Below are 26340 nucleotides of genomic sequence, written 5' to 3'. Positions count from 1 at the left end.
GCCAAAAAACAAAACTAACAAAGAACTCGACAACCAAAAAAGAGGGCGATGTAGGATGAATATGATTAAAATACTTAATATGACGTTAAACTGTTAAAAAAGTGGTAGAATAAAATTGCTTAATAGAGGGAATGAATTTGATCACAGGACATTACAAGCAGTTAGGAAATATCACAATGTATAATTCGTGTATGTTAAGAAAAGTAATTTAAATTTTGTGTTAGAGAATCTGATTAGAATTGTGCATTGATTTGGAGATGAAGTGATTTTTTGATTCTTTTGATATTATGTTACATTCAGTTAGGCCACCAGTCTTTGATTACATTTATAAATTTCCCCAACAAGAATTTTCGTATTTCTGTTCTCCCCATTTGTTCTATGTAAAACTTTCTCTTTTTTTTTTTTTTTTTTTGTTCTTTAGAGTTGTTAATACACATGTAGGTATGGGTTTATTTATGCACTTATAAATTTAAAAATGTGTATAGGAATGAATGTATTTCCTTTTTCATGCTCACAAATTTTGTGCTTCTTTAAAGACTTTTGCCAATTCTGGGAAAATTTCAGCAATCACCTTTTTTTTTTTTTTTTTTTGCCAGTCCTGAGCCTGAACTCAGGGCCTGGGCACTGTCCTTGCGCTTTTTTTGCTCAAGGCTAGCACTCTACCACTTGAGCCACAGCATCACTTCTGGCTTTTTCTGTTTATGTGAAACTGAGGAATCAAACCCAGGGCTTCATGCATGCTAGTCAAGCACTCTACCACTAAGCCTCATTCCTAGCCCCAGCAATCACCTTTTCAAACATCACTTTTATTCTTTGTTTCTGGATCTCCAGTTTTACAAAAAGCCAGATCCTTCATCCTGGTATGTTTTCCCACACACTTTATCTTTTCTTATTTGTCTCTGAGTAATTAACTCTTCTTTAGTTTCTAAGTAGTATTTTCTTTTTTCAATTTAATGAATCTGTGTTTTAACCCATTCACTGAAATTTAGTTTCATGGTCATTCGTCTTTCTCTACAACTTCAGTGATGTTTTTCCCAGGGTTTTCTGTTCTTTCATTATGGTTTCCAGTTTTCCTTAGCTCTTTTTAAAAACATATCATTTTCCTAATCTTTCTCAGATTATCCTATTATCTCAAATTCTTGGTATGATACATACTCCAGTTTGTTGTATCTGCTGAGTTTCTTTGATATTATATGGTTTCCTTGTTGAATCTAGACTTTTTGAATGTAGGTTTATCTTCACCAAGGTTTAATTAAAAAAAGTGTGTGTGTGTGTGTGTGTGTGTGTGTGTGTGTGTATGTGCACGTGTGTGAGCTCCTGTTGTACGTAGCCTACACAGGAGATTTTCTTTGCCTCTACCTAATATTCTGGGCAAACTTTTTCAATCAGCATAGAATTCTGGCATGCCCTGAGTATATTAGAATAGAATTGCTCAGACATTTCTTACAGGAAAGTTTTCTTTAAGAGTATCCAACATTTTTGAAAAACGTAGGCTTCTTTGGTACATCCCTGAGCCAAGACGTTTTGTTTTTCTGGTCCTTTTTCATAAAAGGGAGAAATTTGCTACCATTCTCTTTATGCAGGCTATTTGAGGTTACTTTATCTCCTCATTGCCTAAGATCACTACTTTGTCTTTTCCTTGATGGTGGATGCCACTTTCCAGCTGTGAATTCTTATGGGAGATTTGGTTGTATGCCTTATACTCACACAAGCATCAATTTCTCTTCACCCTATATTATCCCTTTATCTCTTTCTTTTTTTTAACCCACATACTTTTGTATCTGTAGTGAAGGCAGGATACACATCTATTTAACTGGAATTTGCCTAAGTCATTAGAGCTCAGAATAATAAATCAAGATAGAACACTGTAAATGAAAATATCTCATCTTCCTCTTTTAAAAAATTAGATTTCAATTCTACAAAATGTCAAAGATGATGGATCTGATGGATTAATGGTATCTGGGTAAATAATGAAATGGAGAACTCGATAATTATTATATTAATTTATAAAATTCATTTTTCTTGACTTTATCTCAACAAAATCACCAATTATTTTTGTCAAAACTTTTACAAAAATTAAAAAAAACTTTTACAAAATTGAGTTTGAATGGGTTTGAAGAGACGGGTGAGAATGTTGATTTAAGGGTGACATTAATCAAGAGGCATTCTTATACTGCTTTATTGAATGGCAACTCCTTGTACAACCACTTAAAGATAATAAATTAACAAAAAAAATTGAGTTTCAATGAGTGGTATTTGTATGAATGGACTGCAAAGATTAGCAAATTAAATGCAATTGTAATCAGTTTATAAAATCTCAAATCATCACCAAAATATAAATGAAAGTAAATGGAAAAATTTACAGATGAAATATTTATTCGTTTTCAAGTTATTTTTATCTAAAAGCATAAATATCAGTAACCAAGATATAATTTGTGAAAATGTGATTAAAAGTGAATTTTATTTTTTTATTTTTTTTTATTTTTTTATTTTTTGGGTCCGGTCATGGGGCCTGAACTCTGGGCCTGGGCGCTGTCCCTCAGCTCTTTAACTCAAGGCTAGCGCTCTACCACTTGAGCCACAGTGCCACTTCTGGCTTTTTTCTTTTTGCTTATGTGGAGCTGAGGAATTGAACCCAGGGCCTCTGGCATGCAAGGCATGCGCTCTACCGCTGAGCCACCTTCCCAGCCCTAAAAGTGAATTTTATTAAAGGCTTTTATAAAAACAAATTTATTTTCAACTCTATTGCTCAATGACTCACCCATTGACAGTGTAAAGTACCTGTATCACACTTCATGTATTTTACCTCTGCCTGTATGTATGTAAGTTCAAGAACGATATACAATAATATCACAAGATATCTCTCATTGCCTATGTAACTGTTGAAAATACCAAGCTTAACTAACCAATACCAGTAGATTTAAGAACTGGCCCTGGAGAAGTGAAAGAAAACACCAAATACGTGGGTATTAAGGAAAATGATTCTTCATTATGTAAACATCTGTTGAATGCATTTTTCCCGGAGGAAATATTTGAAAAAGTGACTTTATTTTATTGCTTACCCGATTATTTTGAACTTAGGTCCTCAAAATTACCTATAACTCTGACAAAGCTGCCTGGCATTTGTACACATATGCCTTTTGTTCTGAGGACACAGGGAAAAACTGTAGAAAATGTTTCTCTTGAAGCCTGGACAATATCAATCATGAGAATGGATGTGTGGGGATGATCTCTGTCATCCTTGTGCATCAGATCTGAGTTATGGAGGTGCCCATGTATTCATTTGTAAATTCATTAGTTTCTGTGATTGGAGATGTTTTGCCTGTCAAAACAGTGATTTGAGGGAAGTACTGTTGTTATCACTATTTGTTTGTTTGTTTGTTTGTTCTGGTCCTGGGGCTTGAACTTAGGGCCTGGGTGCTATATCCCTGAGCTTTCTTTTCTTTTTTTTTTTTTTTTTCCTCAGGCGTAGGGTTTTACCACTTGAGCCAATCTCCTGCTTTTTGGTGGATAATTTGAGATAAGAGTTTCAAGGACTTCCTTGCCCAGTTGACTTTGAACCATGATCCTCACATCTCAGACTTCTGAGTAGCTAAGGTTACAGGCACCTGGCTATTTATTTAGTTTTACTTGTTAGATAATTGTGCATATCTATTTGGTACCATGTGTTATTTTAACATGTGTATTACATTAGGATACTTGATATGTGTAGCAACCCAAATATTTATCCTTTCTTTTTTTTGTCAGGAATATTAAAAATATTCTCCAGTCACTATTTTGATACACACAATTATTGCTGATTTGTTTTAATATTCTATTTTTCAGAGAGAAAACATTGCATATCACTCAGTGTTTCTTTTGCTAGGGCAAATATTGTAGTCTACTTGCATTTAATTCTTTATTGTGGCCAAGTTGTGTGATTTTTTTGTACTCAGTGCTTATGGCTTTACCTGGTTACCCTTTAGTTCCCTTTCTTGGATAGAGCACTTCTCTTTGCTTAATGTCTCCGGATTCAGAGTCATCTCATTCATCAAGTAGGGTTCTTTACATAATCAGTTCCACAAATCCCTGGTCAAAGTGGCTTTCAAGAATTTTTGGCAAGGGGGTACTCTTTCCTTTTATGACTACAAGTGCTAAGACCATTGTGAGTGAGTCAATTGTAATTGGTGGCCAACAAGAGCATGCTTTGAAAGAAATTAGAACCCCTCCTCCCTTCACATCCACATCTGCAGAGACATAGGCTGTGTACTGATGATGGCTTTTGATTCTTCCCATGCCAACAACTGTACCCTTATATTTTGTACATTTTTATTGTAAAAACCTTATATTTTTCAGTTAACTAAGCTGCTATGTTTTCTTTTGCTTGATAGTTTTAATTTTTACCACTTGCTATTAAAATGGACCTCTTGTCGATATTTGACTAGTGCATTTTTTTGTTGTTAAACAGAAGACTAAGATTAATCCATGCTTGAAACAATGAGAGAAATCTTTCATTGATCTAGAGTATCTCTCTTTTACGCTACCTCCCAACAATAACAGTACTGTTTTCTTGACTCATTTTTCATAATCATCGCTTCCATCTTGCTTTCTGGAGTACTTAAATAAATCAGATCGTTCTGTTCCTTAAATAGATGTAATTTATTGTGAACATGATCATTGAGAATAAAGACTAATTAGAAGAATTACTTGGAATTAAAGTCTCACTTAGCTCGTATAACATAGGATGATCATGCATAAAACAGATTATATCACTTGGCACGCAGAGAAGTAGGCTGACGGAGTACAGCGGCTCTCAAATTTTACTGTGCATAAGAATTTTCAGATGAGCTTGTTAAGTTCATAGATTCCTAAACTTTGCACATAAAGGCTCTCTTTCAGTGGATTGGCACAGAGCCCAGAACTATGTATTAAAGAACACACTTCAAGGCCAGGCAAAATAATCTATGGTAGAAAAAAAAATAGGAACAATCATTGGTTGTAGGATGGGGTGGAGATGGAGAAGGAGATGGAAATCTTAGGGGAGGGTAACGTTCTATAGTTTGATAAAGGCTGCACAAATCTAGGAGGCACTTTTCTAAACTAATTGACTGGTACATAAAAAATTTGTACATGAGATTGCAAGTTTGTCAGTAAAGGAAATAAAATAAATTCCAATTAATGATATGCATCCTAAATTGTTTATGAGTAATATATACAGAGGCCTGCAGTTTATTTTGATATGATATGCATCAAAATGAGAGAGAGAGTTCTATAGATGTACAAGTGGATGAATAGACAAATGTGTGAAGAAGGACATATAGTTAAGTATTAATCCTAGAATGTAGGTGGTTTGTCATATGCTTTTAACTTTTCTGAGATCAAGTCTTTTCAGGTAATTTCTAAGACATAGATACTATGGGCCTTGGTGGCTGGGCAGACATATTTCAGCCACAGCTCATCCCTTATTAAGTTTATGACCTTAGGAAAGTTATATCCCTTTCCTCTCCTCACTTGCTCATTTTAAAAAGAAGAATATTTATAAAATGGGAGGGGATGATAATCTATGATGACCTACTCACAAAGTCTACATATATGAACATATACATATATAGTTTATTAGCAGCTATTTATTATTATGAGTTTAAAAATATATTAGGGTGTCTACTCCACACTGAATGCAATGCTAGAGTCTTCTGGATTAACCTTGTTGACCACTGAGTTGTGAGAAGTTATATGTTGGGCCTAGAGAGAGAAGCGAGAGAAGCAAAGCGAGTGTATCCTTATCGTCTTTTAGGGTCCTCACTCCTTCAACACATTCTTTGGCTGCTTGAAGACTAAATTGTCTTTAAAAGTGTCATTCCATTGCTGGACATTAATATAATTCCCTTAAGTTTTCTAATTTGTATCCCCTTTCTCTGAGACAGTTCTTTCTCCAGAAGATGCTATATTTAATACTGTACATGACCAAGTCGATTGTTAGTGTCAATTAATTTTGTTATTATTTATTATTTTGGTATCCATTCGTGTATCACCACAAAATCACCAGTTCCCATGTGTGCTACATTTTCTGTAATCTACATTTGCCTAAATACTCTTTTTAGCAAAGGCCTTCCTGAGTTACAATGATACTTTTGTTTTACCCATTCATAGAGTTGGTAGCACCCCAGTTAGCTCCATTATTTCCTGGCATTGCTCAAGTTAGGTAGTAAGCAACTCAAAAATTGGAGTTATGTCTTGGAGAAGCTTTGGAGTTCATATTACTCATTAATATCTATTGTCAAAATACCGTCCCTAAAATTAGGACTAGAAACAGAATTTGTTGAGGCTTCTATCTCATTCCTCTGCTTGCTTTCTTGTTCTTTGCTTTGTGAAATATAGTTTTGGTATATATAAATGCAAATGAAGAAACTGATGCATGTTATGAACTACATTTGTCTTTAATCTAGAAGAAGAGGAGTAATTTGCCTCCACTAATAGAAAACGATCACTGGTTCTTAATTTTAAAGTTTCTGCTTAACATTTAATGAAGTGATTTCAGGTAGTATTGAACTTGATGTTTCCAATGATGAGTTTTTTTCCTTTTTTTTCCCTTGGCCTTTCCTGGTAAACTTATCAGAAGACTGATACATTTTGACTGCTTTTCACTAATGAAGGACAATGGATTTATTTAAGTAGTGTATGAATATCTGTCTAGTTTGCTTTATTTCTTTTTATTAAACACAGTAGGGATTTGAAGAACAATATACAGACTTTATAGTCCAACAGTTAGTATGAGGGCAGAATATTTCAGTTTTTCTTTAAAAAGAAAATTTAGAATTTCTTCCATCTTCCCCAAGTGTGTTGTTAATTCTCTTGGCATGTTACACAGCAAAATAAAACTATTTATGAATGTGGCTACTTCTTTTAACAAGTTCCAATAACTGCTTCCTAAACCTTGTGTTTTTATATCAATTACATACAGTAAGCATTGAAATCAACCAAAAAAGAACTACAGAGGCCAACTTGAGATATTCGTGTTCAATGAGAACGGCTGCTTGCCAAAAGTAAAATGTGGATATAATTTTATAACACCATTTTATAATTAAAGTCATAAGTGAGGTTTCCTGCTATTGTTTAAAAATGTGTCATGATAAATTTAAATCAAAGATATGGGCAAAGAAAGGTCTGCAAAGGAACAGATGAAGGCAACTAAGATGGCACAGGAACACAGCCCCGTGCAGGAAAGAAACACATGCAAACAATTTTAGTGCAATAATTACATTTATTGTAGATGGAGTTCTGTTTTAGAAACTATAACCACTTAGAAATGGTTTTCATTCATGTCAGATTGAGGTTAACTTGTTGGTACTGTTTGTCTATAAAAAGATTTTTTTAAACTAGCAAGGAAATTTAATACAGTGATTTAGTGATAAGATCATATCTTCTAATCAAAGACCCAGCAAACAAAGCCCTCTAAAACTAAAGAATGTGACCCAACACAGGGAAATCCACAGTAGTTATCGTTGTCAGATTTAGCAATTAAAAACACAGAACACCTAGTTAAATTTGAATTTCAGTTTTATTCTTTAGCATAAGAATAACCTGTGCAATATTTAGGATATACTTATACTAAACATTATTTGTTATCTGTTATTATCTGAAATTCAAATTTCACAAGGTCTTCTTCGTTTTATCTGGCAACTTTAACACAAGTACAGCTATTAACATCTGTCATAGAGTTTGTATTTTTAAATAAAATACTTGAAGAATAGAACATTTCAGTGACCAGAGCCATGGATAAGGTACGATTATTCTGAATGGATGTTATCAGATCACTCAACTTCTGATGGTCACAGATATTCAAGGAATGAGGATTTCTTTCTAGTGATGAGAAAGATTTTTGCTTTGCCATTGGACTTGCATTGTGAGTGAACACGCTCATTTAAAAGACTTCTCTCCAACAGAGATGTGTTGATTCATGTACAGGGATAGATTTAATCATTTGTGCATTCCTGGCTTTCGTAAGTCATGTTCATCTAATGCGAAAGCTGTTCCCCATGTATCAATTCATTCATCTTGTCTCTAATACAAGCCATGTGTTTCATATGGGAGTTGAAAGGACATTCATCAGAATCTCTCCCTTTAACCAGTCCAAGGGGATGCAAAGTCTGTGGTTACATCTCAAATGTCAAGATACGGGGAAATGGATAATAACAGTTAAAGCGTATCACGTGTAATTCATACAGCTGCTACAATTGCTGTGAAATATGTTGAGGGTGGGGAGGCCAACATACCATAAAGCAGTGTCTGTTTTATGGACACTAGCTAGGGCTTCAGCTAGGGCTGAAGGAGTATATCTACTGTTTCTCAGTGGACATTGCTCCCACCAAATTCATTGAAGAAAGAGGAATGTTACCCAAGCGTGTGTCTGGTTTAGGTGTCCTTTAAAAGTGGGGAAATGTGTAGCCCTTTATGGCTCAATTTTCTTGTTATAGATAGGGGGTTCTATCTATAGTGGTTGTACCTGGGAAACCCAGGTGTGGGTAAAATGTATAAACCCAGCCAACATTCTACTAGAATGGTATTCAAAACCCATATAACATTCTACATGTTTTATAAGATCAGGAAAAAGAAATAGTTATGAGACTATAGGTGTTATAGTAGGAACTATGCAATCCTTCTAGCCAGGGACCATAGCCATGATGACTATTATGAGCTGATAGGATCATGATGAATTAGAAAATTTCTGTAAATAGTGTATTACTAACTGCAACATGATAAACATATAAGAAACAAATACAATTAATTACGGTAAGTCAATAGGCATACTCATGTCTATAACAAGCATTTCTTTTGATGACCCATCCAGTGGTCTTCAAACTTGATTTACACTGACATCATCCAGGGAGTCTTCGTAACAACAGATGCTGGGTTCCAAACCCAGAGAATTAATTATAATTCAATCAGTGTGATGTGTGGGCTGAGACTGGAAGTTTTATAAGTTCCTACTCCATTAAGATGTTGATGGTGTTTACACACTAGGTTAATGAGATGTTTGGAGACTGTGTACATTCTATTACTCTAATTATTTTTCCTTATGCAATGACTATGTTTGGAGTCTGTACTTTATAGTAATATGTTGTAACTTTGTGACCCATTTGTATAAGCAGGCTAAGATATCCAAAGTGGAGGTGTCTTTCCTCTAGGCACAAGGTTCTATTTTCAGTTTCTCTATGCTACTGCCTTTTGTTTGAGTGTTCATGCGGTTTCTTTTTTCCTTTCGTTAAAAATTGTCCTCTATTAAGCTCTAAATTCCTGCACTGAAGTGTCCCTTGTTGCTGTTTAAAATATTTCATTGTAATTATCTTGAGTAGCTCTGTCTAGAGGACACAAGATGTTTTAATGTGATCTATCCAGAGAAAGATTAAGAGGGGAGAAAAGGAAGGGGAAGAGAAGAGAAAAGGAAAGGAGAGGAGACAAGAAGAGAGAATGGAAGGAAAGAGAAAAGAGGAGAAAGGAATTCAGGAGAGGCGAGAAGATAGAAAAAGAGAGGAGAGAAGAAAGGAGAGGAGAGAAGAAAAGAGAGCCAAGAAGTGAGGAAAGTACCACACTATAAGGTGTATAGCAGTGAATCCTGCAGTCTGGTCATTAATGATGATCAAGAGAAGCTATGCACTATAAATCTGCAGCTCCTTTTATGTGCTTTAGTTCCCACATGCCACTCTGAATTGAGCATCTCAGCGGCCTGTGAGTTTAATATGTTAAAAATATGTGTTGTTTTCTGTACAATGTGCAATGTTGATGCAAGTAAAGAAAGCTAACTGTGCTCAACTGAAAATGTATGTATCTTCCCAGCTAGAGAAAAACTTTCAAGATGGAGTCCATCTGTAGACTCTGTAGGATAGGAGGCATTTTCAAGACCTTGAACTGATTGTCCAATCTGTAGTAGATTCCAATCCCTTTTGTTCCAATCATTTTGTTAAATTTAAAGGTATTTTTCAGAACCTGGTATTTCCTGCCAATATGTGCACACATACATAAATCTTTTCTTAGTGTGTTTCATCTATCTGTGGTCTGGCTGCTCCATTTGAAAATGATTTCAAATTCAGTGGCTTAAAATAACATTCATTTTCTTATATCTGCTGATTCCATGTGTTGGCTTGGATTTAGCTGGTCAGTTAGTCTATTGACTTTCCTTGGACTCTGGACAAAAATGTCCACTGTAATCTTCATTTTATATACTCCTCCAGATTCTTACCACACCCAGATCAAACAGTGGCATGTATGTCTCCTCCTGTTAAGCTGGGTATTGTGAATGGTTCTTTTAATAGAAGATGGCAGAAGAGATACTTGTGACTCTGGTTCAAAAATGTGGCTCTTTCAGGTTCACTTATACTTGGAAACCAGTCAGTAACCTTGCCCCAAGGATGTCCAGGTCATCTGAAACTTCAGTTTTGGTTAAGATCCCAGCACAGAACCAGCCTTAACCTAGCCAGCTAGATATATAATTGAATTAGTCTGGTTGTAAATCTCTGGCCCGCTGTTAAGGTTACTTCAGCAAAAAATATGTAGAACATCATGCAGAGATACCAGAGTCTGTACAAATGGAAGGTGCACAGGCCAAAAAATACCCCCTCCTTGTTATGGTTTTGAGTCACAGGTTTTAGGGAAGTTTATTAGATAGCAGTAGGGTAGTTGAAATAGGCACTCTTATGCCAGTGTGTAGTCGAATAGTAGTGCAAGGTTGGATATGCAGGCCATGCAGCCTCCTTTTCTAGATTAGAGGTTGGGCTCCTACGTGCTAGCTGAGGGCTCCAGAAGAGAGGAAGTAGGAATGTCCAGGCCTTTGTAATGCTCAATCTTGGACATCACCGAATATTAGTTTATGTACATTCTGTTGTTCAAAGGAGTTATAGGCCCTGTCTAAATTCCAGGCTAGAGGCTTGTTTACTGATGGGAGGATTGAGTGATGACATGTGCATTCATGAAGGGATGGAATTGTTGTCAGCTGTCTCTGGAAATCAGCTACTACTCACTGTCCCTCACTTACATATTTGGTCCACAAAACTCTCGGCCTGTGTCTCCTGAATTCCCAGTATCATTTGACACGTGCTAAGTTATTTGTGAAAAGGAATGAATGTGTGGTAAAGAGTGAAAGTGAACAACTATTGTACGGGATTATCCCCTTTGACCATCTGCTCTTCTCTTCCAGGCTAGCTCCCATTTTTCCTCAAAACTCATTTAAATACCATTTCCCTATGACCTCAGGCAGAGTTAGTTAATCTCTCTTTTTGGCTGCCTCAGTAGTTTGCCCATGTCTCATCATTGTGTTGGACATTGATTGGTTTCTTTTTGGGGAAGGTTATGTTTCATTTCATTGTGGAACCTCCAGACTGCTTTCCAGAGTGGTTGTAACTAGTTTGCATTCCCACGAGCAGGGCTGTAGGGTTCCTTTTTTTTTACCCACATCCCCGCCAACATTTGTTGTTGCTCTGATTCACAATGTTGGCCAATCTAACTGGAATGAGATGGAATCTCAGAGTTGTTTTGATTTGCATTTCCTTTATGGCCAGGGATGGTGAGCATTTCCTCACGTGTTTCTTTGCCATCTTTGACCTTTTCTGAGAAGTCTCTCCATAGCTTTCTTGCCCATTTCATGATTGGTTGGTTTCCTTTTGGAAGGATCTCAAAGAACAAAAATCATCTTAGTCATAAGTTTGAACCATTTCCAGAGTCTAGCAGGTAGTGTGCTCAGAAATACAGCCATTGCTTGGAATAGAAAAATCACTCAAAATGGATCCAATTACTTTTAATTCTGTGCTCCACAACTCAGTAGGTAAATAAAAAGTTTGAAGGACATATTAAGAAGAGTTTTTGACTAGAGAGATCCATTAATCCTGAAAAGGAAAATCATTCCCACCACTTTGAAAAATAAAGTGATACTGAAATGTTAAAGAAAATCATAAATCTGAAGCAAAAGGGATGCCTAAACTTCTAAACTTCATTTCCAGAGTGTGTGTGTGTGTGGGTAATACTCATCTCCTTATAATAATTTAAGTTTGTTGTAAGGAATGCATATATTCACAGTGATATGTCTTGAGCATATCAAGTGTTTAATAAATGCTAAATCATTACTTACTTTATTATAGAAGTTTGTTACACCTCCTGAAACCTTGATTTTCCTTTACTGCCCATTTTGAGACAGATATTGTACTTAGGGATACTACAGGATTTCAAATAATATTTTAAAAATTGAAATAATGTAGCATGAAGCAAGAAGAAAGTCTTTCCTGAACTGTCAACAAGATGATGATTTGATGCCACTGAATTTCAAAGGAAATAGTCTCATGAGAGCTGTTCACATTCACTTTCTATCACAAAATATCATTGTGTTCCTTCCCAGTACTCTCTCCCATTGATTTGCTTTTCAATGGTGCTTTTCAGTGGCTAGAATCTTCTCCAGTGCAGGGTGTAGGAGCAGGTGAGCCCAAGATATGCAGATGTTACATTTTGGTGAGCAGGTGGAATCGCCTGGTACACACTCAGCTGTCACATAGAAGAACAGAGAAATTCACATCTGAAAAGAAATCTCCAGGCCTTAGATTGCTCAGTGTTGTGAATCTGAAGCTTGTTTTAGATGGAAGTTTCTTTCCACCCATTCATCAAGCTAAAAAGAAGACTGCTGTATCAGAATCAGCTTTTCTTTGAGTGTATTTCTGAATAGAGAAAGGACACAGCTTTGGCCTAATGCTGTGGAGATACTAATGACGAACCAGGCAGTGGGTCAGGCTGAGGCCTCCTCTCATGTACGCTCCACAGTTCAACCCTCTGGGTTTCATAGAGAATCCGTCAACAGCTGAACTAGTTTGCTTTGATACCTAGGATGGCTAGTTCAAGGGCAGACTGCCCAGACAGAGCAGCTGCCAGCTGATTACATCCAAAATGCAAAGTAAGAGTCACAGTTCTTTCTTCTCTCACTGTTGGGGGAGTTCTTTTATTTTGATGAATTGATTTTAAAAAGTCAGTTCTATTTTTGCCTTGGGCCATTGACAACAGTCTGATAGCTGTCTCCTCTATATGCAAGTGAATTATGTGGTATGCAGTTAATTAGTTACATGCTCTGAGTCATTCTTTGACATATGACATCATGGAGATTTACTGTTACTTTCTGTGCAGTCTCTTACAAGAGGAATGAATGTTCTATGTTGCCTCTCTCCCCCAATATAAGTGCTATATTTGAAGCTTAGGTCTGTAATACAAAAATGAAGTAAAATACTTTATTGAAATAGGATGCTTTGTTATTCCAGTAGCCCTGAGTAATTATTGATCTGCATACTATAGGTGACAAGAAATACCTAGACGTGTATTGGCAAAAGATATAATTGAACATTGTAACCATTATTGCTCAATGAATGTGACTAGATAAATGAAAGAGAGCCAGTGAGTTTGTGAGATCGTGAAGGCATCCGAGATCATTGATTCTCAACTGACAGGTAATTTTTGTTCGTCCAGGGCCATGTCTGGGGGGCCTTTTGGTTGTCCTGACTGGAGCTGGGAGCAGTGGAGGGCTCAGTGAATGGCTTGAAGCCAAGGGTCCCCCTAAACACTCCACAATGCAAAGCTCCTCAGAATAATTACCAACTGCAGCTAGGTGTTGATGGTTCATGCCCTGTACTTAGTGATTCAGGAGGCTGAGATCTAGAGCATTGCTGTTCAGTGCCATCCTGGGAGAAAACTGGGAGGTTCCATTGCCAAGTAATCAGAAAAATGTTAGACTGGAGGCATGGTTCAAGTGGTACACCATCAGCCTGAGCAAGGAAACCAAGCAAGAGCTCAACATGTTAATAGTACCAAGGTCAAGAAACCATACTCTAAAGCTACAAGTCCTGTTTGTAGTTGCCCCAAATGGCTTGGTGCTCTTGGATTTAGAAAGGGGCTATGTTCCAATGAGCCCATCACTTGAAGGAAATATATACCTAACATGCAACATCACAGCTTCGCTCAGCCGATCTTAAATGTGTTCACAACATGAATATTAACCTACAGTTGTGAAAAATCATACAACCAAAAGCCCATTTTATCTCAAAGTGTTAAATATCTCAGTATGCACAGAAATGAAAACAGAATGCTCAAGTGGGCACAATTTTGCCACCTCATAAAGTCACCAGGAATGGTGGTGCACATAAGTAGGAACATGGTGGCTGGGCTGGGAAAAGTTGGCACAAGACTTACCTAAAAATCAAACTAAAGCAAAAAAGTCTGGGAGCATGGCTCAAGGGGTAGAGCACTTGTCTTCTAGCAAGTGTGAGACCCTACATTCAAATCCCAGTACTACCAAAATATGTTAAGTCAAACAATCCTAAGTGGGAGATTGTAATTGGTTTGGATGTACCTTTTATCCTCGACTGTTTGCCTTTGATGTATCATATTCTTCTTCACTTCTCTAAGTTAATGTCAAACAGAAGGCCTGACATAGACTATCACTCAAATCTTTACTTTTTGAATAAATACATGACTCTCCATGAACATCTGTTGAATGAACGGAGGGGCTCAACTTACCCATTAATTATACTGTTTATTCTACTTAATCATAGGGGCTTTCTAGGTTTTCTTGCCTTATTCTGACAGTGTTGCTCTTTCTTTACTGGGACTTAAACTTTTAGTCACCAAGGTGGTAAATTCTACAGAGATGTAGAAAATGTATCGAAGCTACAGGCGGAAAGGAAGTAACTTCTTTGCTTGGATACTGAGCTTACTAGGTCTGCCAGCCAACATGAATTCATAAGGAATATGTGTTTAGTGGTATCATTTATGCAAAAATATAAGAGAATGTGTGTGAGAGTGAAAGAGAGACAGAGGGAAAGGGAGGGGTGAGGAAGAGTAGATTTTGGCAAGGTATGATATACCATGTAAGGAAATGTCACACAATGAAGCATGTTAATCCACACAAGAAATATGTTAATAATTGTAATAAAAAAGAACATAGAAAAAACCCTTGCATGAATGAACTAATCTCTGCTTTCTTCCTGTTGGTGAAATTTTATCAATCTTTATGTCTGAAAACATTTATTGAGTGCCTTTTGTTTACTAAGTACCAATTATTTCCTCAAACAGTGGATGAGGCGAGATTCTTTCTATTCTTTGTATTATCGGCAAGTGAGTAAAAGCAGTGTTTCCTTATTCATAACTGGAGTTCCATCTCTTCTGTGGTCTTGGCTGGGTTTTATGCAGTGTAGCTTCTTGTTTATTTGTAGTGGACTTTGACTGTTCCTTGGATGACGCATATCACCTATGTGTGAAGGATTAGAGTGCCTGTTTTAAATAGCAACAGGAATAATACTTCTTTGTATTCCTAAACTGTGGATCTTTTCTTCTAAAGATTTAAAGCCCATTATAGACATGGTTTGATTGTTGCTCTATTGCAACAGTATTTTTCCTTCTCTCCCCAGCCAAGCAGAGTTTTTTTTTTTTTTTTTTATTAAAAATGGCATGAATACTTGCTCATGTTATGACCTCTTTGATAAACAGCTCAGGATGTTATAAAAGCAAAGCAGGAGATGTCTCGAATAATTAGCGACAGAAGGCTTATTGAATGCTTGGGTGTTAATGTTGCCAGAAAGCTCGGATATTTGTGGGCTGCTCAGTACATTTTTGTGCTGATGTCTGTGAGGCTGAAGTTTCAGCCATATGCCTGTAACAGCATCAGGAAACATTTTGTCATGCTACTTCCTTGGGTGATCTTTGATGACCAGGAGGGAAAAAAAAGTCATATTTCTGTCTTGTGAAATTGAGCTCCGATTCTGGGTAGTTTAGTGGTAATCAGTATCTGCATGAGTCACAGCTGCACAGCATTGGTTTGTATTACAAACCAATGACAACTCCTGCTCTAAATATGGAAATCAAATACTTTTAGGTTCAGGCTGATTCAAATTTGTGGCTAGGACATGTCTGATCTTTCCCAAGATAAGTTTAAAAGCGTGTGGAGGTTTCTCTGGGGCTACAAATCCTGTTCCCGTTCAGATGATTGCTTTTGTGATGGTCCTTGAGGTCTCTTGGCAGCCACCTTTTTTAATATGGGAAGAGATTGGAATCTATAGGAATGCGGAAAAAAAAAAAAAAAGAGAAAAAATTCTCAGAAGATTATCAGAGTATGGTTGATCCGGAGACCCAAACTGACAGTTCCAAGCCTCAAATGATGACTATCAAACAATCCTTGGCTTCCTTCCCTCCGGGCATAAGGCGTCCACATTCACGCAGAATCAAAGTTCATAATTTGGAAACTTCTTGGATTACTGACATCCTCAGATCCTGGACCAAATTTTTTCACCACTTTACTAATCACAAGTAGTTGTGTGTGTGTGTGTGTGTGTAAGTATTATGGCTATGGTCTCCAAGCTTCTATTATCAGCTGAGAACTCTGGCTCTATTTATTGATGTTTCTATGGCCATGGGACAACACTTTAATATGTACAGGATGCTTCAAAGAACTCATCTAGAAAGACCCAGGGTTTCCTTAATGGAGGCTAATCAATACATACAACAGATTACTCTCTCTTTTTTTTGGGGGGGGCAGACCTGGGGCTTGAATTCAGGACCTAGACACTGTACCTGAGCTTCTTGTTCAAGGCTACCACTCTACCACTTGAGCCACAGTGCCACTTCCAGCTTTTTCTGTTGATGTGGTACTGAGGAATTGAACCACTAAGCCACATAGCCCAACAGCTTACTTATTAAGGAGTGAAACAGACAAGGGTAGCCTGTAAGTTATTGCTTACCTTACCACGTCAAGTTTGCGACCTTTTATATACCACGGCTGTGCCCTGCCCTTGCCCTCTCTCCATCTATCTTGGAGGTCGCCTGCTACTTCAATGCAGAGATTCAGTCCTACTCATGACTTCCCATATCAGACACTGTGTACCTCAGCCTGAGGGTGTTCCACAAGTGCTGGGGAGTCAGGACTCTGATTGTTGGTCCCCTAGTATGAAGATCTGAATGTCAGTGGCTACGAATCAGGCTTCCTCACACTCCAACCCAGATCAGTTCTGAGCTGTCTTTTACTTTGTATCAGAGAGGGTTCCAGCAAGATTGAGCCCTAATGTCCACAGCAGTGTACTATTTTTTTTTTTTTTAAAACACACCCTTTTGTTCCCTTACCCATCTTCTCATCCATCTTACTTTCTTCAGTAAACGTCCCAAACATTGTCTCAGCATCTGTGCTTGGGGCACTAAGACAGGAGCCCATGGGGGGCCCTCTACTCACTTACATTCAGAACATTGCCAAGATCTGTGAGTTTACTTCCTGTGACCTTGAATTGTCTGCTCAATTTCTCCAGCAGGGTGTAAATCACCAGTTGATAATGGCTTTCTAGTGGGTGTCTCTACGAAAGAACTCCTCAAAAGCAGGCCTGATCCTGTTCCAGCCCAACTTCAGATTGTTCATGGCTCAGGGCTTTCATCGAGTGACCCTTGCTTTATCTCTCTCTGGCCCTTCTGAAGTACCACACTGATCCACGTTTTTCTATGGCCGTTTTCATCCACCTGTGAACTTCAGTGCAATTTTGTTTTGTCTAAGTATGCAATATGCTGTTAAGTAAAATCACCACATGTATGATGGATCGGTTGAACTTACTCCTACTGTATAGCTGAAATTTTGTGTCTATTTACCTACATTCACCAATTCCTCCGACTTCCTAGTCCCTGGTAGTAACCATTCATAGAAGGTCTGCTTCTATAAGTTTGACTTTTTTTTTTTTTGGTTGTGGGGCTTAAACTCTGGGCCTGGGTGTTGTCCCTGAGCTCTTCAACTCAAGGCAAGCGCTACCACTTGAGCCTCAGCGCCACTTCCGGTGTTCTGATGATTTATTGGAGACAAGAGACTCATGGACTTTCCTGCCTAGGATGGCTTTGAACCTCAATCCTCAGATATCAGATTCCTGAGTAGCTAGGGTTACAGGTGTGAGCCACCAGCGCCCGGCTAAGTTTGCCCTTTTTTTAGGTTTCATCTTATTTATTTATTTATTTATTTTCTCAGAATCCCTTCTATGGCTTTCTTGTTTCATCACAAATGAAAAAGGTGTTTTTTTTTAAAAATCAACTGGTTTTTTTTTTTTTTTTGAGATGATAGGTTACTATGCAGTTGTAAGATCTTGTATATATTTTGCTCATCTCCTCTGGTGATAGCACATAGTAGAACTATAGTACAAGATCACAGCTGGGCTCGAGTGCAAGCGACCACCACCACCTTCACCCCGCCCCATCCTAATTGTTTCATGTTTCAATACTTCATTTCATATTTATTTCTTTTTCTTTTTTCATATATATATATATATGTAGTATGTGTGTGAAAATACCATGCAGAGGGGTTACAATTACATGGGCAAGGTAATGAGCATGTTTCTTATCAAACATTGTTGCCTCCTCCCTTGTTTCCCCTTCCCATCCCTTCCCATCTACCCCCCCTCCCCCACCTCTCCCACAAAGTTGTAAAATTTGTTTTTCGACATAATGTCTTGTACATCTCATTATTGCAATGGATCCACCTATTTAAACAATTTGTTTTTTCCCTTCCCCTCCACATATTATACCAACATCAAATACAGTGAAAGCAGGGGTTATACCGTGGAGGAGGGACATACAAAGCAACAAAGAAATCATCTTATAAATATGTTAGAAACAATCGCATGAAAGAAAAAAAAACATTTGCGTCCTTATCTGGGGGTTCATTTCGCCTAACATCAACTTATCTGACTGTTTCTGCTTGTCTCAGACTTATAATTGTAAATAAGGGAAACCATGGGACCTATGTTTCTTTGGGCCTGGCTTACTTCACTTAATATAATTTTTCCAAGTCTTTTCATTTCCTAACAAATGGGACAATGTCATTCTTTCTGATGGAGGCATAGAATTCCATTGTGTATATATACCACATTTTCTTGACCCATTCATCTACTGAGGGGCATCTGGGTTGGTTCCATATCTTAGCTATAGTAAATAATGCTGCAATAAACATAGTTGTGCTGGTAGCTTTAGTATGGTCTTGTTTGTGATCATTTGGGTAAATGCCCAAAAGTGGGATTTCTGGGTCCTAGGGGAACTCTATGTGGAGTCTTTTTTTTTTTAAATATATTTTTATTGTGAAAATACTTTACAGAGGAGTTACAATTACACGGGCAAGATAATGAGTACATTTCTTATCAAGCATTGTAGTCTCCTACATTGTTTCCCCTTCCCATCCCTTCGTATCCTCCCCCCACCCCCCTGCCCACCCCATCCCCCCCACCAAAGTTGTAAGGTTCGGTTTTCGACATAACGACTTGTACATCTCATTGTTGCAATGGGTCCTCCTGTATCCCTGTTTTAATAATTTGTTTTTTCTCTTCCCCTCCACATATACCAACATCATATATAGTGAAAGTAGGGGTTATACCATGGGGGAGGGACATACAAGGCAACAAAGACATAATCTTATAAATATGTTAGAAACAATCGCATGAAAGATCTCTTTTTTTTTTTTTTTTTGTCAGTCGTGGGGCTTGAGCTCTAGGCCTGGGAGCTGTTCCTGAACAGTTCAGCTCAAGGCTCATGCTCTACCACTTGAGCCATCGCACCTATGTGGAGTCTTTTGAGGAACCTCCATACTGTTTTCCAAAGTGGCTGAACAAGTTTACACTCCCACCTTCATTTCATAATATAGATGTACTATAACAACAAAAAGATACCTGAGTTTCCAGATTTTAGATGTCATAATTAAAGCTGTTAGGAACATAAGTGTACAGCTTTTTTTTTTTGTCTTTTCTTTTTTGGTACTGGGGATCGAACCCAGGACGTTGCACTTGCTAGGCAAGCGCTTTGCCACTGAGCTACATCCCAGCCCAAGTGTACAGCTTTTTGTGTGTATCCATTTTTGTTTCTCTAGGATAAGTGCTCAAGAGTCCAGTTGCTAAGTCATATGGTAAGAGCTTGTTTAATTTTGTAAAAAGTCATCTGTTTTCCAAATAACTGTACCATTTTATAGTGAGATGAATTATTTGTCTTTCTGTGTTTGCCATATATATCTTTTAATACAATATCCTTCAAGTCCACTCATGTTGTTGAAAATGATGTTTCCTCTCTTCTTCCTTCTTCCTCCTCTTTCCTCCTCCTCCTCTTCCTTCTCCTCCCCTCTTCTTCTTTTCTCCTCTTTTCCTCCTCCTCCCCTTCTCCTTTTCTTTCCTCTCTTCCTCCCCTTTCTCCTCCATCCCTTTCTCCCCCCTTCTTCTCTTTCTCTCTCCTTCCCCTCCCTCCTCTTCCTCTTCCTCCTCCCTCTCCCCCTTCCCCTCCTCCTCCTCCTTCTCCTCCTCCTCCTCTTCCTCCTCCTCCTTTTCCTCTCATTCCTCCTCTTCCTCCTCCTTTGCTGGCTAAACACACCATTGTATATAAGTACCATGTTTTCTTTATCAATCATATATTGATGGATACCTAGGCTAATTCTATATCTTCATTCATGTGAATAGTACTGCACTGAACATGGAAATGTAGGTGTCTTTTCAATATGCTGATTTCATTTCCTTGAGGTATATACTCGGTAGTGGGTTTGCTGGATCATAAAGCACTTTGTTTTCATTTTTGAGAGACTTCCCTACAGTTTTCTATAATGGCTGTACTGATTCACGTGCCTTCCCACAGTGTATAAGCATTCCCTTTCCTCCTTCCTTGCTAACATTAAATTTTTGTCTTTTTAGTAACAGCCAGTCTTACAGGAGTGAGGTGATATCTCCTTTTTAGTAACAGCCAGCCTTAACAAGAGTTAGGTTTTCACATCCATTTCCTTGATAATTAGTGACAGTGAACATTTTTTATAGACTTCTTGGCCTTCTCACCCGGGGACTTTTTGTCCATTGTTCCACTGAATTGTCTTCTTGTTCTTGAGTTGGGTTAGCAGCCCAATTGAAAACGAAATATAAACTTCACTTTTTCTCTGGCCTTTCCCTGCCAGTGGCTTCACCAGTTCGATTTCAGGTCCAAGTCCGCATGAAGGGTTTATCCTGCTTACTGAAATGTGAACCCATTGTTCTTTACTATTCATTGGGAAGTTTCTAGAGAACAGTAACCAGAGATGCTTCTCAGCCTCTGGGTCAACATCACACATGAAATCAATATGTGACCCATTAAGGACAGTTGTCCATTTAATTTCAGCTTTGGGAGTTTTCTGTAGAAAATATCATGTTGCTAACATGTAAAAATTGCTCAATGAAGAGTGACAAATTATTGACAATAGTTGCACGACCCAGAGGTGTGACAGGAGAATGTGATTAAAATAATCCCCAAATGTTTTATATCCAAAGACTTACGTCAGTGGCTCCTTGTTAGGCCTACTTATTCTGCCATGTTTAATTTCTTTTGAATGGATACCTTCTAAGCCCTTGCTGAAAAGGTAGGAGGGAGTGGAGGCGAATTTGCAGGAAATTTTAGTTCTCTGGGGGTACAATTTTCCCCTGTCCTCACATTTGTTTTGTTAGGAATCCAGAGCTATTGAAGTCAAGTGACAGCAAAATTGTAAAAGTGTCCATCCAATCTTAGCATTGAGGATTTGTGGATTTCTGTTGGCGTCTCCAGTGGGAACATTGTATGAACCAGCTGAAAGGCCCATTTGGTTACTTACAAGGGAGGATTGTGGGGAGGATTCTGTTTTCCAGGTGCTATGACTTGGATTTGGATTTTGACTTCCTTCCCATGTGGAAACTTCCATTTTGGAATTCAGATTCCTGTCAGCTCTACCTGGGAATAGGTGGGGCAGGACTGAGCAGAGTTTACATGAGAGAGCTGAGTGCATGGAGAATTGATTGCAGCTCTTGATGCTGTGTCATCCCCTAGGACTTTCTAGTGTTAGGGTGAGCCATCCTTTCCCATCGGATTGATTTGCCATGGGAAGCTATGAGAATTAAAGAAGGGACAGAGTCACCAAATGAGGAAGCTACCTGTGGTCATCCCAGATGCCTCCTAGCTAGGGTGAAATACACAGTCACCCTCATGGCAGTGGCTGAGATACATCTTCAGATGGAAAGCTAGGTGTTCCCAGCTTAGCAAGGGGCTGGGAACTTCTTTTTTAATTGGGTTGAGCCCTGAGGCCTATGGAATAGGATATAGGCGTACCCTGCAACACAAATAAAAACAGGTGTGGGTCTACCCTGAGGAATGGAGACAAGAGGCACTGGCCAAGATCAGGCAGAGAGGAAGCTGGGAAGCCATTGCTTGTCAGCAGGGCCAGGGGTCCAGTTCCCACGCACAGTGAGTGGCCTTGTCTTCCCAGCTAGATTCCCAGAAGGGACGCACTCTCTGGGTTGGGTTGGGGTTTCGTTTGCTGGCACTGGTTTCTTCACTCTTTCCATGGGAATCCCAGTGTGCAGCGTCCTCCCATGTGTTTTCTCACCCAGCCCAGGCTCATTTGCACCAGGAACTATGAGTCTTCAGTTCCAGGCTGAGGCCTTGGGCTCAGCTTCTGCCTCATACACTCCGCTTTCAAATATGTCTCTCTTTCATCCACAAATAACCAACCAAACAAAAATAAAAATAAGAGCCCGAAACAAAAACACAGAAATTCATCAATGAAATCAACATTCATTATTATTATTGTTGTTGTTGTTGTTCTGTTCTGAGAAGTGTTGAAGAATCAGGTACTTCCATTTTAATACAAGTAAAAATTGCAATAGCTTACCTTTAAAACATTCTTCTGTGTGGCTTTGGTCCTGGGTGTAGCTCTTTTGGATTCTGTATTGCTATTTCATCTTCAGGACATGTCTCTAAGTAAGGCTATCAACCCTATTTATACACAAGGAGGCAGAGACTTTAAGTTACTTGTCCAGGGCTGCAGAATAGGTAACCTCATGGAAGTATTATATTTCTTTTTTTGAGTGGGGGGTCCGGTCGTTGGGCCTGAACTCTGGGCATGGGCGCTGTCCCTCAGCTCTTCAGCTCAAGGCTAGCGATCTACTACTTGAGCCACAGTGCCACTTCAGGCTTTTTCTTTTTGCTTATGTGGTGCTGAGGAATAGAACCCATGGCCTCATACATGCAAGGCAAGCGCTCTACCACTGAGCCACCTTCCCAGCCCCAGAAGTATTATATTTCCCATCAGCCACTTCTTGTTTGCATAAACATGAAGAATGTTGACTCTTTGAAGAAACAGTTTAGCAAAATGCATGCCAGGAGGCTGATTTTTTGGGAGAAAGATAAAGTGTGGGAGTCAGGTAACTTGAGGGGATGATCAGGGTTGGGATGGATGACTGCGATGTGTGTGTGTGTGTGTGTGTGAGAGAGAGACAGAGAGAGAGAGAGAGAGAGAGAGAGAGACATTGATCAAGATGCATTGTACTCCTCCTTTGTTTCCCCTAAGAAATGTACTCATTATCTTGCTTATGTAATTGTAACCTTTCTGTACAGTATTTTCACAATAAAAAAAAATTAAAAAAGAAAAAAGATGCATTGTACTCAGAAACTGACATGTCGAATCGAAAGCCCTTTATACAACTACTGACAGATACTAAAAAAAGTAGGATATCTCACTAATAATTTGGTAAATATTAACAATTTAACAATTGATTAAGTAAAACCCCCAATAACTTGTTTCCTTTATGAAATGAAATGATGGCTTAGAAGATATTCTTGGAGAAACTAATCTTGCTTGTTTCCTAGTACTTTTTCTAATGTGTTACTAGAAAATTTAAATTGTGTAGGTTGCTCTCATTGGCTAGCATTGCTCTAAACCTTGTGCACAATACTTGGGTGTAAGGAAGAGAGATATGCACATCTGCTGTCTTGAGGAAATTCCACATTTGTGTGATCATGACCTCTTTAGACTGTGGTACTCAAAAAAGATGCTCTGTGCAACCTTTCTCCCTTTCTCTAAGTTTCTATGGCTATTTTTAAAAGCTTTAATTTTATCTTATTTTTTTTTTAATCATCGTTAAGTAGTTGTACAAAGGGGTTTCAATTAATGAGTACAATGCCTCTTGATTAATGTCTCCCCCATCTCTCCCAACCACACCTATCCCCTCAAGTTCTCTGGTTCCATTTTCTCATATGTACATTGAATATTATGACTGTATTCACCCACCTTTGGGTTCTCCATTTGTCTGTCCCTTTTCTCCTTGAATCTTCCCCACTGACAACACATGTTTCAGCTTCTGGTACTCATTTTGTTAAACTATGAATCAGTTGCTTGAAAGACTTACCCTGGGACCTATGTTTCTTGAGTCTGGCTTATTTCACTTAATATAATTTTTTCCAAGTCTTTCCATTTCCTAACAAATGGGGTGGTGTCATTCTTTCTGATGGAGGCATAGAATTCCATTTTCTTGATCCATTCATCTACTGAGGGGCATTGGGGTTGGTTACATATCTTAGCTATGGTGCATAAAGCTGTGATAAATATAGTTGTACTGGTAGCTTTAGGATAGCTTTTTTTGTGATCGTTTGGGAAAATGCCTAAAAGTGGGATTGCTGAGTCATAGGGGAGCTCTATGTGTATTCTTTTGAGGAACCTCCATACTGCTTTCCAAAGTGGTTGAACAAGTTTACATTCCCACCAACAATGCAATAGGATTCCCTTTTGGCCACATCCCCTCTAGCATCTAGGACAAGCAGAAGAGGTCAAAAGCTATATACATATGACCATATAACCTGATGCTAAGCTAAATGAACCCCAAGATAGGGACACAAGAGATTTTATCTTTGTTGCTGTTCTTGTATTATACTTATGTGTACTATGGGATTTTTTTTTGTTTCTTTGTATGTTCTTCCCCCATGGTACAACCCCTGTCACTGTATTTGATTCCGGTGTTCTGCATCTTGTATATACATTTTTCTAATTTGGGGAAATAACAAAATGCGGAAATAAGGATACAGGATGACCTATTGTAACAATAATATGTACAAGACAGTATGTTGAAGAAGAACGTTACAACTTTATGGGGGAGGAGGGAGGAATTGGGGAGGTGGGAGGGAAGGGATGGTAAGGGAAAAACAAAGGAAAGGGTAACAATGCTCAATAGGAAATGTACTCATTGCCTTACTCATTACCTTGCTCACGTAACTGTAACCCCTATGTACAGTATCTTTACAATAAAAAATATATATTAAGGAAAAAAAAAGAAAGAGTTACCCTGGCACTAAGTTTTGCTGCTCATGGTTTCTGATCTGCTAAGTTGTGAATCTCTGTATTTGCTTTATAGTATTTCCAGTTCGGGGGTAGAATGTTATCCTGTGATATTCCTTATGATCTAAGAAAAGTTGTTGATTTATCAATTTGTTCAGACTTGTTGGGAGCCAAAAGTTGAGTCTCTCAACATAATAGGCTTGACTATCTCACTGGAACATCTTGAGGCTGAGTTTACAGAATCCGACCCTCATCCTGCCCTAAGTAAACATCCTGCAACTGCTAACGACCACCCTTTCCCCCTGCCCTAAGTAAACATCCTGCACTGCTATGGCCAATGAAAAAGCTTCCTTAATGGCCAATGAAAAAGCTTCCTTATTCAAAGCATATAAATACCCCTGTGTGAAAAATAAAAATTTGCAGCTTGATCAGAACCCTTGTCTTGCTGTCATTCTTCGTGTCTCTTGTCCCTTCATTCCTTCTAGCTTAGGTTCACTCGGGACAAGACTTTTACTTCTGATTAGAATTGATACTAGAGTTCAGGGCAAAAGTTCTGACTCTTTGACTCCTAAAGTTACAGTACCCTAGTCTCAGTCACCCAACCCAATATGACAATACAAACAAGTAGTGGCAAAAGACATAAAAAAGACTTATTCAGTGTGGCTGTGTTGGAAAGAATGGATAAAAATCTTTAGTGTCTGGTGCCCAGATTTGAGGTGGTTAGCACAGGGGAATAGTGACTCCAGCGAGAATCTGTAGGAGTCTGATAAAGGAGATGATTGGGATTGAGCTCTAGATGACATTGTTTTCCATGCATATGAAAGTTATGCTCCCAGTAAAAGTGTTGGTTATCTCTAGAAATTGGCTAGTCATGGGCCAGCATGGCCTCGTTTGCTCTAATCACCTGATACACAGAAATAAAAAAGTCATGTTATGGAGTCTTCATTTAGATAGGTGCCATGATTTGGATATGGCTTGTCCCCCAAGGTTCTTTTATTGGGACCTTGGTCTTCAATATGGTGAAGTAGGAGGTGGTAGGACCTTTGAGAGGTAGAGATTTGTGGGAGGTCCTTAGATGATTGAGGGTATACTCTGAGAAAGGCATTGAGAGGCTCTAGCATCTTTGATTTCCTGTCTAATGATGTGGACTTTCACTGCCATGGTGATACCATCTATCCTGAGGTCTTCATCAGACCAAGATGATACTGAACTTTGCCCTTTTGTAGAGTCCTAGAACCCAGGTTCTGTCA

The sequence above is a fragment of the Dipodomys spectabilis genome, unplaced genomic scaffold, assembly GCF_019054845.1.
Source record: "Dipodomys spectabilis isolate Male_0828 unplaced genomic scaffold, ASM1905484v1 ptg000175l, whole genome shotgun sequence".
Lineage (NCBI taxonomy): Eukaryota > Metazoa > Chordata > Mammalia > Rodentia > Heteromyidae > Dipodomys > Dipodomys spectabilis.
Note: the sequence above shows the minus strand (reverse complement) of the source record.